Source organism: Ambystoma mexicanum, chromosome 8, assembly GCF_040938575.1.
Source record: "Ambystoma mexicanum isolate Mex_15411 chromosome 8, UKY_AmexF1_1, whole genome shotgun sequence".
NCBI classification, from domain to species: Eukaryota; Metazoa; Chordata; class Amphibia; order Caudata; family Ambystomatidae; genus Ambystoma; species Ambystoma mexicanum.
In genome coordinates, this window is record NC_090929.1 from 1,260,098,469 (window position 1) to 1,260,111,735 (window position 13,267).

General features: G+C 51.9%; 1 protein-coding gene across 2 annotated transcripts in view; it reads right to left on the bottom strand.

Moving 5' to 3' along the window:
• The window catches only part of BTAF1 (B-TFIID TATA-box binding protein associated factor 1), a 2,675,064-nt gene that overhangs the window by 558,524 nt on the left and 2,103,273 nt on the right, over positions 1-13,267 (bottom strand). The window lies entirely within an intron of this gene.

The following is a 13,267-nucleotide window of genomic DNA, read 5'->3' on the forward strand; positions in this document are numbered from 1 at the left end:
AGGTGGACTGCTGATAAGTGAATGTTGTTCGACAGTGCCCATTCCCATATGTCGATGGACAGCCTGCAGACGAGACCTGGTACCACCGTGCGTGTTGATGTAATACATGCATGTGGAACTGTGTCTGGATGCAAACAGACCTGTTGCTGACCATGGGGAGTAACGCTTTGAGAGCAAACCAGATGGCCATCATCTCAAGCTAGTTCATGTGTTCCAGTTGTTCCTGCCGTGAGAAGATTCCATGGACACTGGTTGTACAGGGTAGCCCCCAATCCCTCTAGGCACAAGTCTGTGGTAATGGTGATCTCTGGTAATGGCTGCCTGGTGGGCCTGCCCGCTAACAGGTTGGCGTCTGCCCTCCACCACAAGAGGAACTGGTGAAGGTGCTGTGGTATGCTGACTAGAGCCGCTTGGGAGCCTGTTTCCCGATTCCAAGAGGCTGAGAAATGTAGCTGCAGCCTCCTCATTTTGAGCCTTGTGTGTGGCACAGCCAAGAGGCAAGCCTCAATTATTTTGAGAAGGTGCTGGTACCACCATGCCGTTCTGTCCTGGTAACCCAAATTAGCCCCAGGAATTTTAAGGACTGCGTGGGAAGTAACTGACTTTTTGAGGTTGATGGAGAACCTCAATTGCATAACATATGTGCATCAGTGTGGCAGCTGACCGCTGCACTCCCTCGGGCGACTCTGCTCAGATGAGCCAGCCGTCAAGGTATGGATAAAGGTGGTGGCCCTCCGCCCTGAGCAGGGCTGCTAAAGCATTTATTAACTTTAAGACCCCCGGGCCAAATAGAAGCCAAAAGGGAGGACCTTGTATTGGAAATGAAAGTCCATAATCCTGAACCGGAAGAAGGAACGATGGCGCTCTCAAATCCAGACGTGTAGGTAAACCTCCTTCAGATCCAGGGAGCACAACCAGTGTCCCACCACACAGTGTCTCCGCAAGGAGTGCAGGAGTAACCTTCTTGAACTTTTGAAGGGGTAGGGCAAGGTTCAAGGATTAAAGGTCTAGTACAACTCTCAGACCAGCCTAGTTCTTATTCTGTATGGTGAAGTTATTGGAATATAAGCCCATGCCTCGCCGTGAAGCTGAAACCTTCTCCTCCGCCTGACTCGAAATGAGCGAGCGGATCTCCGCCAGAAGAGTTGCCATCCCAATCTGTGGGAGTGGAGGGAAAGAGGAAATGGAGGAATCAGCAGGCAGAAGCCCGAGTAAACCACAGAGAATCCTTGGATCCACGAACCTTGCCCACCAGGAATGAATGTGTAGGACAAGCCTGCCACCCAACGGAGAACACTGGATTTGGATGGCACTGCCACAGTTTCTCTCCCTTTGAGGCTGGTGCGGTGCCTGGGAGGGGGACTGAGAGAAATCTTGTGTGAAGACTTGTGCTGCTTTCGATTGTGTTGCCTGGGCGACTTGTCCGGCTGCCTAGATCGGCGCTCCTTAAAGCCTCTAGTGTGGGTGACTTTGGCTATAGGGTCTTGGGCGCAGACTTTGTCAAGGTTGACAAGGATTTGGCAGTTTGAGAGCTATTTTTCTTTTTATCCAGCTACCTAGTCAGTAGTCGAGTGAAAAAAGTCCCCCTCACCTCCCCCCCGCCTGAAATGGCAGGTCGAGAATGCGTTCCTGCACGTTCAGGTTAAACTTGGTCGCCTTGAGCCAAGCTGTCCTCATGTCGGTTGCGACACACATAGCTCTACTCCCGGTGTCAATGTGTGCCACTGTAGACTCCTTGATATCCTGGGCCACTATCTTCGCCTTTGCCAACCCTGCCTTAAATCTCGCCAGACTATGTGCGGGGAGCTCAGGGAGGAAGTCAGCCATCTCTCGCCAAAGCTTTTGATTCACTGCTGCTAACATGGTGTCCACATTGGCCTGGTGCAGGTGGAGCGAAGCATTAGAGTATTTCTTTTTGCCATAGGCCCCCAGTAGCTTTTCTTCCTTCCCTAGGTGGGCTGATGTAGGGTCAGATGAGATCTGTGGCTTAGAGTACATGGAGGCCGCAGCTATAACAGAGGAATGAGTTTGGGGGTGCCCAGATAGTAAGAGTGAGTTCCCTTCTGCCTAGCTATACTTGGCGTCTAGGCACTTATTCGTAGGCTGTATGGAATGCGGCTTTACCCAGCCCTTTTTAGCCAAGGATTCTACATCCTTCTGCAGAGGGATGCCAGTTCTTGTGGTTAGGTGGATGGTCAGCACCTCTGCCAAAACCCCTAGCTCAGGTTGTTCAATCTGCGGCTGCGGGATCCCCAGGTACACAGCCACTCCTGCCAGACTCTCGGGAAGGCCCTAGCGAGGCGGGAGTACTCTGATCCTCCTCGTCGTCTTCCGTGTCCCGCGCAGGGTCCTGCAGGTCGGGTGCTACCGGTGGCGTGCTGGGTGTGGGCAGCTGTAGCATGGTGACTGGCAGTGCCGGAGCCTGGGGTGGGGGCTGTGCTGCCGCAACTACCTGCAGCAGTGGGAACGCGGGAACATGGGCCTGAACAGGAACTGGGGTCTGGACCAAGTTCGTAGATTGAGGTGGTGGAGGAGGGAGCATGCCCTTGATGACCCCCCCGAGAATGGTGCCCATCTGAGGTGACATCATAAGGGTGAGGAACTTTCTAAGAATCTATCCTTGCATGCTGGTGAAGGGCTTGGTTGCGTGGGCGAGGGTCCCTGAACCGGTGTCTTCTGCCGTGCTCTCGCCGCCCCTTGTCTCACTAAGCCAGGGTCTGTGTATCGCCCCTGTTCGGGTGTGGCTGGATATGAGGTAGACCCGTTAGGCGTTTTCAAATTCCATCTCGAGGTGCGTTCCCATGCCTGCACACTGGAGTGTGGAGGCTGAGGATGCACCGCCATTTTGTCTGGGCAAATGCCCGATGAGTTGGGAACAGACTCCACATGCACGCTTAAGAGTGAAGGCTCAGACCTTCCCTGCACCTCAGGTAGAGTCCCGGGAGGGGCAGTGCCCTCGGCCATGACGCCAGTAGTGCTAGTGCTGTGTATAGGTGCCCTCCCACCCCCTTGGGAGCGAGCCCGGTGTTAGAGCAGAGCCCCTTGGGGAGATCCCCGGTACTAGAGCTGTGCGGCCCCTCAGCAGTGGGACCGGGAAGATTCTCTGACCCCTTGGCCTGTAGCTCTTGGAGCCTTGGTCCCCTTGCTGGTCTTAGGACTTGGAAGGCCCCTCCTGCTTGGACGCTTCCCAGGGAACGAGTTGCCCTTGCGGGGTGAAGAGGAGAACAGGGCACCTTCCTTTGGCCTGGTCTTCCTCTTTGCATATGCATTGATGTCTTCTGTTGGTGTTCTTTCAAACAGCCCCCTCCACCTGTAAGTGGTTTTTCAATGAGCGTGGGATCAGTGCGTCGCATGCAGAACAGCCATCGCAGCCATGGTCGGGGCCAAGGCACCAGAGGCAGAACACGTGAGGATCCGACGTGGGGAAGGAACCCTTGCAGGCCGGACACCTGCTGAAACCAGCTGTTGTCGACATGCACCGAGGAGGAGCGTGGAACCACAGGACAGAGTATTAACTCTGAATAATTGCTATGGAGAAAAGGTTAAAAAAAAATACCCCAGGGAGAGCATGTGGAATTACAAGGCAGGAGGCTTAACCCAGGAGCGTTGGTGAAAGGTGTTCGCTCCTATCGATGCGGAAGAGAGGACTGGGGAGTGGCACCCGTTAGGGAAAATTCCCAATTAAGTGCAATTTTCTCTCTAGTTGTGTACCCCACAACCTTTTGCTGCTGTTTAAACACCCTAGCCTGACATTTGCCAGTGAAGCACAGCCTTCAGCTGCACACCACTGGGCTTTCGCTCACTTTATTATGGGGCAAATGACCTGCCCTTAAAGACAGTCAGTACTGGGAGACTGTGTCCCTTAGTACTTTCCAATGCTGCAACTGTTCTACAACATATGACAAGTGCACAATGTACCTTCCAGTACAGTGCGCTTGGGTCTTCGTTGCGTTTCCAAAGGCCCTAGACTCCATCAAAGGGTTTTTTTTAGGAGAAGTGCAGGTGTGCCTTGGACCCGGCTGGTGGGAGATTATCTTTTTGCATATTAATAAACCCTTTCTTGCCATGCAAACCGTGATTACCGCGGTTGTCACAGAAAGATGGCCTGGCTCCAAAATGGCCATGCCACAAGGTTCTTTGTCCTGTCCTTTGACCATGTTGCCCCTTTACCTTCCCCAGGTTGAGCCGACCCGCGTCAGTCCTTATTTGGTCATGCATTTCCAGGCGAAATGCCAAGCTTACACAGGCTTCTGCATGCCCTGCGTGTGTGCCTCCAGGATGTGGGCTGGACTGTCTAGTTCCAATACACATCCTGGGTGCCAGAGAGTCTGGTGTGCTGGGGATGACTGCGACCACCGTGGTCCGTGATTGGCCCACGTCTGGTGTGCCTGTATGTGAGCAGATCTCCAATTGGGTCCTCTTCGTTTTGGCGCAAAGGAGATTCTGGATAAGACAAGGCTCCAAACACCCATACCAGGTCGATCTCTGGAGTTCTCACTGAACCTAGGATAGGATCCAAGCATCCTGAAACTAAGAAGCCGAGTCGAGGAACCGCTGGTGACCCGCAGGAAAGGTTTGGCACCCTGAGCCCGCTGTTGTCCAGCTCGACCCCTCTGCATCTGATCGAACCAGAAGGTCTGCAAAGGTGCTTTGGCCCATTTGAATAGTGAGACTAACTATTCACGGCAACTTCATCTTAACCTGCAAGTAAGCCTCTTCGAAAGTGTTCCTGGGCCAACCAGTGAATTGACCAGCTTGCGCAGGACCTTTGCTCTGAAACCGCCGTTGTTTCGAGTTGACACTTGAAACTTGTACATTGCAAGCTCTGTGTTCACGGCACTCGAACCGGAGTAAACGCGGTTATCGTGTCGCCCAGCCGTGGTGACGGACTTTGCAGGTACTTTGCTGCTGTGCCCCTCTGTGCCCTGAAGCCTGCTACAGTGAAACAATTGTTATCCCTTCACCAGTAGTAGAGAAAACGCAACTGTCCCGCCAGGGAATCATCCCTGTAACTTCGCTGCAGAGCCGAAACTCTTGCCGCATTTGAACCTGCAACCGAAGTGGACTCGACTGCCGAAGTTTTGTCCGGAGTGCGCCAGGGGTCGGTGATTACTTGCAACCCCTACCGGTGGCCCCTAGCGCATCCTTACACTTTTACGCACAAGTGTCCCCTGAGGGCCGCTCACGCTTCCACAGGTAGCCTATGCTACCGGCCCATTTCCCCAACTCCTGGAAACTGCTCTGCCCTTTTGGGGAGAGCCTCCACGAATAGTGGGAACTTGTTCTGCATTGCCTCACCCACCTTTTTGAGCTGCTACAGCCCCTGCAAGAGACCCTGTTTACGCCCTTCTGCACTATCGCATGCACCTGCAAATGAAAGTACATTTGAGCACTAGGCTCCACCCTTCGTAGGGACCGTACCGCATCTCAGTTGGGAATTGATTGATGAACTGCCTAAAGTGTATTTGCACTGCTTGCTCCCTTTCCTTTTAGGTTGTGGACCCATTCTGTGATTTAACCGTTTAGGCCACTTTGGAATTGTATATATGTGTTATGGTAGTGTTGTATTGGTTTGAAATATTACTGTTGATAGTTGCTTTGGGTTTGAGTTCAAAGGCCGGGAATACATTAATTTGTTACTCACTGTAGTGACTAACGCAATCTTAGTCCATAGTCTGCTTTCCTCCATACTACATGGGCTTCCCTCGCTAGGGACGGGAGACGGAATCTTTTTCACCAGAAAAAACCTTCCCCTTTAAATTTAGAGGCGCAAGGGGGTGCGGCCCTGGGAGCCTGCGCTCCCTTGACTCCGCCCACCGGTACCACTCCTCAGTCCCCACAGACGCGTCAACAATAGTTTACCATCGCCTATTGACACCAGTTTAATTAGGGGGGAGGATGGTGGGACATATGGAGGAAAGGGGACTTTGGACTAAGTACGTTAGTCACTACGGTGAGTAACTATTACTCTTACGCCCTGTCGCCTTTCCTCCATACTGCATGGACGATTACAATTGAACATAGCCCTAGGATGGCGAGGAGACCCTCCTTAAGAAAAGAGATTCCTTAGGACCGCCTGTCCGAAAGCTGCATCGGACTTGGAGCCGGCGTCCAAACAGTAATGCTTACAGAAAGCCGAAGGGGTAGCCCAGGTTGCCGCCCTGCTGATGACCTACCACAGGACCTGCCTTTAGAATGTAATGGACGTGGCCTTGGCTCTGACCGCATGGGCGTGCACGTTAGCTGGAAGTGGCTTGTACTGCCCGTCAAAGGCTTCCTTAATGGGCGAAAACATCCACCATGCTATAGAGGCCCCATCTGCTGAAGATCTCCAGCAGCACCTGGTCGTTCAATTGCCACTCGTAATTGTCCACTCCCAGTCTGCTGAGCCTGTCCGCCTCCAAGTTGGACTCCCCCCGGAAGGTGTACGGCCGTGAGGAAGAGGTCATTCTCAAGGGCCTATTCCCACATGCCGACAGCTAGGCTGCACAGTGACGGGGACTTGCTATCCCCTCTGCTTTTTGACATATTACATGCTGGTGGATTTGTCGGTCTGATGAGGACGACCTTGCCCCCAATGAGCGGGACAAAAGCTTTGAGCGCTAGCCAGATGGCCTTCAGTTCCAGCAAGTTAATATAGGACTCCTGCTCCTACCGGGTTCCAGACTCCATGGACACTGTGGCTGTCCAAAGTGGCCCCCTAGCCTTCGAGAGAGGAGTCCGTCGTGATGGTGACCTAGAGGGCCGGCTGGCGGAAGGGCTTGCCATCCGCAGGTTGCAGGGAGAGAGGTCTGAAGGGAGAGAAGGATTAACGTTGACCAGCTACGCTTGGGAGCCCTGCTCCTGATTCCAGGATGCTGCGAAGTGCAGCTGTACTCTCCTCATCCTGAGTCTCGTGTGGGGTACGGCCAGCAGGACCACTACTATGAGACTTAATAAATGTTGGTACCCCCAGGCCGATGTCACTTCTTGGGTGAGGAAGTGAGTAGTGGCCCTCTTCATGGCCGTGATCTTGTCCTCCGAGGGGTAAACTCTCTCAGAGCTCATGTCCCAGAGGAGGCCCAGGAAAGTCAGTCTGTGCGTAGGCTGCAGCGGAGACTTCTTGAGGTTGAACAAAAATCCCAGCTCGTGGAGTGTACTCCTAAGGGAGGAGGGAATGTGGTGCACCGCCTCCGGAGATTTTGCCCTGACAAGACATTCGTCCATGTTAGGGAGAATTCTCATTCAATGGCTAATTTCCCTTACCTAGTGAGTCCCTCAGCAGCTTTGCTGGATTTCTGGAGTTAATTTTTTCCACTTGGTAAGAGTGTGAGCTTTTCCCCCACTCTTACCCATGGTTTTGCCATGTGTATTTCATCGGTTTTCGTGATTGTGGACTCTGGAGTACACCACTTCTGTAGCCCCTTCTTTTGTGTTACACAGCACCTTCAGTGCAATGACACAGGGTTGTCTTTTTGACTTCCCACCGACTCCATTTCTGGGGCTGACTACTGTCCCCCAGAAAAGGGTAAAGTTGCCATTAACTTTAGTCATTTAACCACAGATCCAGTACACCCCATATTACATGGAGTCCTGGAAAGGGTTAATCCTTAGCCCTTTTTATCTGTACCTCCTAGAGCATTGTTTCGCTCTTTTAACATTTAGACTTGGCTGGTGGCAGTGGTATCTACCCTAATTTTTCTACCGGGATTATGCTATATAAACGTGGTATTGTTTTAGGCTATTATATTAGCCTCGTACTTAAACCCACTTGACCAAATACTTTTTCGTTAGGCTCCGGGCGGGTTTATTCGCCATTTCTTTGTGTTAAAATCCTTCTGGTGTTTTACTTTGCGCGGCAAACCAGGTTTGCCTTCTTTGTTGACTGTCTTTTGGCGGGCTTCTGCCAAGAAGCCCTCCTTTAGGCGCCTGGGTGTCTAGGTGGGCTGAATGTGAGGGAGGGGGGGTAGTCACCCCCTGCACAGGGTATCCTAGTAAACCCAAGTCGCACTTTGCCATGATTGGCTGAGGTGGTTGTCCAGGCTGGACAATCCCCCTGCTGCATGATTGACAGCCAGGCTGTGAGAGTGGGGGATTTTCGCATAAAATGCAGGACTCTTGGGCTAGAAGTCAGAGTCGCCACTGGAACTACAAGGAACCGAAGAGAAGCAGAGAAGAAGTCGACTGCTGCAACTATCCCGTCCCAGTGAAGCCCTGCTGAAGTCCGAAGCTATCTACCATTCGACGACTAGAGAAGATCCAGTCCGGAAGTCTTCTTCCCTTAAGCCTGGTGGGGATAACCAGCTCATCTTCTTCAGCCAGAGGATCCTCTTTGTGGTCGAAAACGCTGCACACTGCTGTAGTGGTCCGGATAGCCATCTGAAGAGCGTCTCCTGTTTTTAAGGAGCGCACCTTTTATTCACCGTCGCTGCTGCCGGCTTCAGCCCTGTGTGGTGCAGACCCCTCGATACGTTCTCCTTGCCGAAGCTCCAGGAACCGCAGGTCTGCAGGAAACTACCAGGAACAACTGCCCTGGTACCAGCTCCTTCATTGAATAAGTTACTGTGTTCTGCTTGAGGAAATCGGGTGAATCCCTTTTCCTCCTCCTACAAGGCTTACCCTCATCTTCCCTCCTTATAACTTTTGCCTCCTACATTGACAATATCCAAGTACACCTGGCTACGTTGAATCGTGAACTGTCCGACTGTGTGATCCTCGACAACAGGAACCCGGTTCCACTTGACACTGGCTCCGGCCTATTGACTCTTGAATTTCTGTCCACGAGTGTTCCCTGATTCTGTCTGCCCTGACAAAAGTATTGCCTACGATTTTTGCCCCCAACTCTCTCTGGGTATCTCATGTGCTAAGTGTGTTTTTGCCCTGGTAACATTTCTTGCTGCGGATACAAGTTTCTTTAGTAAGACCGAACTGTCATTACAGTCAAAAAGGGATCGCAAATTTATTCCTGGTAACGTCTTTTGTTTCACACCACCGGTCCGTTAAAATATAGGGTACTTACCTTGAAGTTATACAGTACAAAGTGAATTGGTTGTAGTATATTTTACGTGTGGTTTTGAATTAATAGAAGTGTCGTGTTTATAACAAACGGTTTAAAAATAAATGTACTTATATTTTTTACCTGAAACCTTGAGTCAGTGTTTACTTGAGTCACAGTAATTGTGGTCCCTTTGTGTAATCTCTGGTACTGCTCATATACTCTTGAGATAAGCCTGGCTGCTCCGCTACTGCTACCACTTTAACATAGTAGTACAGGCTTGTACCAAAGGTAAACTTGTATTACCACCTGCAGTCTTAATTGTGTGTAGTGGTCCTTAAGGGCACTGTACAGGATTCTGCCTAACAGTCCAGGTAAGGGTAGAGATGGGCGGTGGCCCAAGGAGGGCTGCCACTGCATTCATGAGTCTGGAAAACACCCTGGGAGCCGAGTTGAGGCGAAGGGTAGCACCTTGTTTTGGAAATGGCAACCCATGACCCTGAATCGATCGCAGAAAGTAGCGATGCAGCTGCCAAATCGGGATGTGTAGATAAGTGTCCTTCAGATCCATGGAGCACATCCAGTCCCCCTTGCACAATGTCTCAGCTATGAGTGGTGGCGTAACCATCTTGAATTTTTGAAGAGGGTGGGAGAGGTTGAGGGTGGATAGGTCCAACACAACTCTCAGGCCAGCCTGGTTCTTTTGTATGGCGAAAATCCTGGAGTAGAAGCCCAATCCTCCTGGGAGGCTGGGACTTCTTCCACTGCCTGGCTCTCGACGAACAACCGAATTTCCGCAGTTACTGTCCCAATCTGTGGGAGTGGAGGGGAGGAGGGTGGAGAGGGAAGGATTGGTAAGCGGTACCGCGAGGATACTACTGAGAGGAACCAGGGGTCTGTGAACCACTGACCCCAAAACTGTGCGTGAACGGCAAGCCTGCCCCTGACTGGAGACACATGGACCTGAAGGGACGCCTCATACCTTCTTTCCCTCTGAGGCTGTTGCTGAGGAGGGGGACTGAAAAAAAGCCCTTGCTCCCCCAACCCCTTTTGGTTGTTTGTGCCGGTGTTGACTCGGCAAACTGTCAGGCTGCCTGGACCTCCATTCTTGGAAGCAGTGGAACCCTCTGAATGTGCGCCCCTTTGTGAGAGCGTTGATGTGACAGGGTGTATACCTTGGGTTTGGCCTACGTAAGGATAGACATTGCAGTTTGCAAACGTTTTTTTTTTCTTTTTATCTAGCTCCTCATCGATGGTGGAGTGAAAAAGGTCATCACCCTCGAATTGAAGGTCCAATATGCATTCCTGGACGTCTGGGTTGAATTTAGTAGCGGCCAGAGGTGTCAATGTGGGCCATGGTGGACTTCATGATGTCTTGCACCACCATTTTAGCCTCTGCCAGTCCAGCCTACAAACGTGACTGGCTCTGTACCGGAAGTTCTGGAAGAAAGTCGGCTATTTCGCGCCAAAGCCTCTGGTTAACAGCTGCCAGCATGGTATCCGCGTTGGCTTGACAAAGATGCAGTGAAGCGTTGGACTAATGCTCCTTCCCGTATGCCTCAAAGATCTTCTCCTCCTTGCCTAGAAGCGCCAAGAACGAGGTGGCAGAGGACGACTGAGGCTTTGAGTAGAGTGACGCCACAGCAATCACTGAAGAGTGTAGTTGAGGGTGGGACGACAGCAAGAGTCTAACCCCCTCCATTTGCCTATATTTGGCGCCCAGCCGTTAACTGACCGGCTGGACCACGTGGGGTTTGAGCCACCGCTCCTTGGCCAAGGTGACAACATCCTTCTGAATCCGAATCCTCATTCTAGCTGTGGGGAGTAGAGTGAGGACCTAAGCAAGCACTCCTGCCTCCAGTTGTTCCACTCCAGGTTGAGGAAGGCCCAAGTACGCTGCCAGACCTGCAAGCCGTTTGTGGAAGGCCTTGGCTGACGATGGTGTGTCGGGGTCTTCTTCCTCGTCTGTGTCCACCAGGGCGTCCAGCTGATCCGGCGAGGGTGGAGGAGTGCTGGGCGCCGAGGGCTGCGGTGTGGAGACCGGAGCCGAAGGCTGCAGCTGAGGCGGGCACGGAACCGCCTTAACTGTGGGAGGCAGGGGAGCCAGAATCAAAGGAGCCAGCGTGGGCAGCAGGGGCTGCACCGGGGCCTGCGGCGCTGGAGCCATAGGAGGAATGACTATAGGTGCAGGCGGAGGGGCCAGAGGGAGCATATCGCTGATAACATCCTTGAGGGTGGCCCCCCATCTGAGGAGATCTCATGAGTGTGAGGAACCTTTCAAAAGAACCTGTCCTCGCAGGCCGGTGGGGTGGCAGGTGAGATTGATCGGATAGCGGGTGGCTGCTGGGGCCGGTGTGTATTCGCTCTAGCTGGTGGCAGAGGAATCCTGCGCTGCGCTGCTGATGGATAAACTGTAGGCCACGTACCTGGTTGACACCAGTCCCACCTTGTAACTCGTTCTCGCACCGGTTCTGTTTATCAGGGTGGTATCGGACGAGCGGCCATCTTATCTGGTGCGGCGGCCATCTTGTTTGAGCTGTATGCCGGGTGCCAAAGTCGTGGTGCTTGGCTCGCTGGGCCCAGACTCCTCTAGTACTCTTGATGGTGGAGTTTGTACCGGCCATGTTGCCGGTATAAGTGCATACAAGTACAAGTGCATAGCCCCTCTGGTGTACAACCGTTTGAAGAACCTTGCGGTCCCTCAGCACTGTCTCCAGAAGGATCTACGGACCCCTAGGCCTGGCAGTCGGTAGCTGAGCTAGCCTCGGTACACGTGCTGGTTTGAGAACCTGAGAGGTTCCTCCCGCACAAATGTTTCCTTGGGAAGGAGTCGCCCTTGCAGGGTGCACTGGAAAAGAATGGCCCTCGACTTATGTCTGACGAAGTCCTTCAAGTCCTCTGGAGGCGACTTCTCGAAGAGCTCCCTCCACCTAGCTAGTCTGTTCTTCAGAGCATGCGATGAAAGTGTTGCCCACGGTGCAAGCCTCCCATCCGTGATTGGGGCAAAGGCAGCAGAGGCAAAGAGCGTGGGGATCTGATGTTGGGAAGAGCCCCTCACAGGCTGGACACCTGCTGAAGACGACATGCGCCGGGGAGGAGAAGTACCCGATTGATAAAAAGACAAAAAGACAGAAGAAAGTATTCGGGGAAGAGTGCATGGAATTACATGGCTGAAGCCAAACCCAGGAGCGCTAGTGAAATTGACCCGTTCCAGTCGACGCGGAAAAGGGGGCTGACGTGTGGTACCGGTGGGCGGAGTCAGGGAAGCGCATGCTCCCAGGGCCGCACCCCGCACACCTCTAAATTTAAAGGGGAAGAAGGTTTTTTCTGGTGAAAAAGGTTCCGTCTCACGTCCCTTGCGATGGACGCCCATGCAGTATGGAGGAAAGTGGACGGGACATAAGACTAATACACATGTATTTTTAATATTTATACACCTGACTGCAAGGACGTAATTTTGGGGGGGGCAGGGGTGTGTGTGTGTCCAACTTTCATGGCACACCATTTTGTCCCCATTCATTTGGCTGGGGTACCTTTTCTTCTGAGGTCTTGTCCCCCCCCCCCAACATTTTCAGCAAAGTTACTCCACTGCCTGACTGGAATTGATTTGTAGTGTCCTTTACTCTGTGTGCTCACTGATGTCTTTCAGTCACCCTCACACCTCCTGAGACCTAGTCTTGACTGCCGCCAGTGTTACGTTGATTGGTCTGGCTTGTCCACAAGATTACCCTGTTCCAACAAACTAAACTGGCCTTCTGAACTGTTAGGCAGAAACCTGTGCAGTTCTTTGGGAACACTGCAAAAGATTTAGGACTACAGGTGTTAGCAGTAAACCCACTTGGTAGCAGTCTGTACCACCCAGATTTACCTGGTAGCTGTGGCTGAGCAGTCAGACTTCCCTCAAGAAGAGTTAGGCAGTATGCAAATTATACACAATAGGCACTCAGACACAATAATACAAGCAAACAATGACCAGAGCTTTGGTATCAAAGTATATAATTATTTATTTAAAAACACACTGTTTGAAACACTCCAGCACTCTTATGGTAAAACACTCTAAACACAGTTACTATTATAATATATACAACCCTTATTCCTTATCAGATAAGTCTTAGTTAACACCACTTATTTCCATACAGAGGTGAGTGCTTAACTATAGATGGCACTCCAATAAGTTTATGAAGAAGGGAGGGGAAAAAGACAGAATATGGAAAGGAACACCACTCTAAGATTTAGGAACACTATTAGCAAGGCAGAAGAGCAAAAGTCACTTGTGAGCCAAAGCCCATAGGC